At 53.3% G+C, this 4,406-nt stretch overlaps 1 non-coding gene and 1 pseudogene across 1 annotated transcript; both read left to right on the forward strand.

Moving 5' to 3' along the window:
• LOC103745665 overlaps positions 1 to 2,609 on the forward strand; it is a 5,386-nt pseudogene extending 2,777 nt beyond the window's left edge.
• On the forward strand, positions 1,405 to 1,533 carry LOC115072811. The gene has a single exon (XR_003851827.1). It is a non-coding gene; the product is annotated as a small nucleolar RNA SNORA11 (small nucleolar RNA).
• Positions 2,610 to 4,406: the final 1,797 nt, after the last annotated feature.

The raw sequence follows: 4,406 nt of genomic DNA on the forward strand, positions 1-4,406 counted from the left end.
TGTGGTGGGCTGTTTAAGCCCCATTTGGAAGGGTTTTGGATTGTAGGGAGTGGTGCGGGGGGGGGGGAGAATTCTGATGCTGATGGAACTGAGGCTAGCTGGTGAGCTGGCTGTAGTTGGCTGGAGGGAAGTGGCCTCCAGACAGTGTCACTGTTCCTCCACTTTAGGACAAAGGACACTCCCAGGCTGCCTTCTCTTGGTGATTCTGGGCACCATCTTCATGAATGGCAACCGTGCCAGTGAGGGTGAGTGCTGACCCTGCAGTTGGGGCTGCCTGTGGTGCCATCACTGTGTCAAAGCCTTGTTCCCATTCTCCCTTTGCAGCTGTCCTCTGGGAGGCACTCTGAAAGATGGGACTGCACCCTGGGTAGGAATGACTCTTGGCTCCTGCCCCTCAGTGCTGTCCTGTAGCAGAGGAGGTCCTGGGATTGGAGTAGCCTGGGACAGGGGAGAGGGATGCCTGGGCTAGGGAGATAGCAAAGGGATCTCAGCAAGACGGATGGAGTAGCTGTCTGAAACTCCCCAGCCCCTCACATGCAGCTCACTGTCCTCGAATGAGATCTCAGAGAGACAGTCAGAGTTGGGTGCTCTATCCAGCCTCTCCCTCAGGCATCTGTGACAAGTGCTCATCTGGCATCTGCTGTGTGCATGGGGCCTCTCCAGGGGATGCTTTGTGCCTGGCAGTGCTCCTGCACATGCTGCTAGCTGCCACCATCACGAGTTACCAGTGTCTTTGCTTGCCATAAGGGTGAGGCACCCATTCCTTGGCGATCTGAAGAAGCCCATCACTGATGACTTTGTGAAACAGAACTAAGTGTTGCTGGAGCTTAGTTCACTCTTGCATGTTCCATGGTGCTGGTCCAGTAGGAGTGGGGAAGACCATTCCCCAGGCCAAAGTGTGAAGTAAAGTCTTCTCCTTCCTCTTCTCCTGCCTCTTGTGTGGACGAGGACTGGGGATGGGATACACTTGCATGTGGGGAGTGGAATTCAGAGGCAGTCTTGAGGGAAAGGGATCGCCCTGGGTGACTGAGACACTGTGCAGTGTGGCCTGTGATAGGGCCACCATGTCACTAAGCACTGGACCTGCAGGCTCTCACAGGAAATAACCCTGTCTCATATCTCTGGAGCCTGGGGCTATGACAGCAGTGAGTTCTGAGGCCTGTGGTGGCAAAAGTCACGGCACACCCTGTCCTTGGCCCTTGGAGAATGTGTAAGCAGGGTCCCAGGCAGGTATGTGTGCATGATATGCAAACACACAGAGTCACATGTGGGTGTGCACACACTCTACCCACCCCCCCACTCCACCCCCACTTCCAGGCACACACAGGAGGACAGGGATTTGGGAGTCCCCATTTCTTCCTTCCCCGTCATTGTCTGTAGGGCTCGGACAGGGACCCTTGCAGTGGGGTGTGCTCAGAGCAGACAGCCTGAAGAATGGCTCCTCTGTTTACAACCCACCCAACAGGAATATGGGGCCATTGTGACGAGGAGCACAACATTTGTGACCTCCCTGTGAGCAAATGCCCTACATGTGCCCCCTCCTTGTCCACATGGATGCGGGGCTGGACCACTGTCATAACTCTGTGAAGGTTTCACTGTTGGAGGCCGAGGTCTTGGGGCAATGAGTCAGGAGCTGCATAAGCAGGGCAGCCCCCCTTCTAAAAGATGAGTCGCAGCACTGGGGGAAGGCAGGGTCCTTCTGGAACTCATCTGGTCAGCAACGGGTCTGCTTGTCTAGAGGCAAAGGATATTTTCCTCTTACCCTGAGGTATGTGGAATACAAGAAGATCCCCAACAGCAGCCTGCCTGAATATGAGTTCCTCTGGGATCTGCGAGCCCACCATGAGAACAGCAGGATGAGGGTCCTGAGATTCATTGCGCAGGTAGTAGAACACCTCTGTGAGGTGCCAGACATGCCATGCCTTGCTTGTTTCTTGGTTCAAGCTTCACATGATCCTTTCCAAAGAGAAGCCCTCAGAGGCCCTATGTCACATAGCCCCAAGTTCACAGATGTCATTCTAAGAGTGCTGGAGGGGGTGAACTTCCAGCCCTGGCACAGAACAGTAGGAGCCTGCTTCCAGTTGCGGTTATTTTTTTTGCTATTGTGCCTGGCGTAGGAGGGTGTGGCAGCCAACAGGTGCTCCCTGAATGTGGGTACTTTGTCTTTAAGTCTGCTGTTTCCCACCTCAGTACCAGAACCGAAATCCCTGGGAATGGAAGGCTCATTTCTTGGAGGCTGTGGATGATGCTTTCAAGACTGTGGATGTGGATACGGCCAAAGAGCATGCCAGAGCCCAGATGAGAGCCCAGATGAATATCGGGGATGAAGCTCTGATTGGACGGTGGATCTGGGACAACATCCAGGCAGAGCTACTGACCTGGGATGAGGATGGTGATTTCGGTGATGCTTGGGCCAGGGTCCCTTTTGCTTTCTGGGCCAGGTATCATCAGCACATCTTGAATAGCAACCATGTCCACAGGAGAAACACATGGAGAGCTAGTGTCAGCAGCAGCACCAACAGTGGGGCCAGCACCAGTATCCCAGATGGCCCTAGCACAGCTCCACCCTCCAGACCAGAGGCACCAGCTTCTTCTCTTGGATCCAGTAAGATTGTCATAGGGACAAGACACCCTGAAGGAAGGCTGAGGAGAAGCTGAGAGGTGTTAGGGAATGCCTGGAGAGGGGTGGCACTGATGGTGGGGAAGCATCCTTGCTCCATTGTTTGGGTCTCTCCCTGGTTGCCGTGGGTTCTATCAGTGTTCTCCCCTTTGCTCCCTGTGTTCCAGACAGTGTTGAGGACCTCCAGCAGTCTTTCTTCCCCAGCCCAACTGCATTCTCAGAGTCCCTCTCACATAGCACTCTAGGCGCTTCTCCCTGTGGGTCAGAGATGCTGAGTGTGAGGAAGCCTCCTTCACCATTCCTGGTATCTTTCTGTGATCTTTCTTCTATGTTCCTGTTTTGGTGTTAGTGTTGCATTAAAATTGCAAAATTAATTCGGATATGACTTCCCTACCTATGTGTGTCTTGCTGTAGGAGATCTGACCATGGCTGGGCTCCTAACAAAGAGACTTCTGTGGGCTTCCCAGAATCAGTGGACCCCATCTATGCAGAAGACCCAGAGCTACATGTAGGATGCTGACAGATGTGGAGCTTCCAGCCGAGTAGATTGAACTTGACTTCAGAGGGGCCCCATGGGTGTACTTAGGAGAAGACCCACAAGGGTTGCTCAGCAGCACTGGCTTCATGGCGAGAGCAGATGGAAGGGAAGGGATGGAAGATTGGAGGTCTTTGCCACTGTTCTTCCTCCCAGGGACAGGATCCACAGGCACACACAGGACCCACTTGCCTCCTGAACCCCACCATCATGGTGAAGACAAGCTTCCGTTCTGACAATTCAGGACCTCCAGTCTACAGGAAATTGACTCAAACCTCACAATCATGGTCTCTTCCCCCCACGACCCACCCCAGACAATAGGAGGGCTGTATACTGCTGACAAAGAAAGGCTTCATGAAAACAAACTTCACGCCTAGCCAGCACATGCCTCGATGAAGGTTTCCTGGGGGTTCCAGTGCTGTTTCCTTGAAGCTGGCCTCATGTTGAGGCCGAGTCCAAGCCTAGATGCTGGTGTGCTCAAGAGCTGGGTGACACCTCCTGGGGATAGGGGTAGGGATGCAAATTCTCCAGGTGCAAGGCACCTAAGGGGACAGAGATGAGATGGCTTGATCTTCTGGAAGGGGCTCCATAGCAGGCAGTGTCCATGGGTTCTTGGAGTTCTCTAGGAACATCCATAGCCAAGCAGGACAGACCCTATGTGGCCAGGAGGGACTCAACAGTGCCAATGTCCCCGCCTCTACCATGCTTCCTTTGGGGCATGAGAGACTCCCAAGTCACCCACAATGAGATGACTTAGAGTGCCTGTGTAAGTTGTCAGGTCTAGGGAAAAGTGAAACTCTGTTGGCTCCAAGGTGATTAGGAAGTCCAAGACAGTGACCACAGAGCATTATACCACACTGGAGCCCTCTAAGAGGTGGTCTATATACATGCCATACCCCGGACCTGGCCATGTTTTTCCTAACAGACCTTGGGGTGGGAGTGTGGATATCCAGCTTAGTGGCCTATCCTGTGTCTCTGGTTTTAGGCTCCACATTTGGCCACACCAGTGTGCTGGAATTCTTACCAACCGACAATGAGTTCCAACATTTAACTGGAACACACACACAGTCAGAGACGGGGAGAGAGATGGGGGGAGAGAGAGAGAGAGAGAGAGAGAGAAATGGTGTCCTCTTCTATTTCAGTGACAACATCTCTGTTTGGGACTGTGGGAGACATGAGGGATGCCTGGGACCTCGGGCCATATGTGTTGTGTTGTCCACATGATGACTAGGATGCCCCAGGAAATTCCTG

This window comes from Nannospalax galili, unplaced genomic scaffold, assembly GCF_000622305.1.
Source record: "Nannospalax galili isolate Female #2095 unplaced genomic scaffold, S.galili_v1.0 scaffold1383, whole genome shotgun sequence".
NCBI classification, from domain to species: domain Eukaryota; kingdom Metazoa; phylum Chordata; class Mammalia; order Rodentia; family Spalacidae; genus Nannospalax; species Nannospalax galili.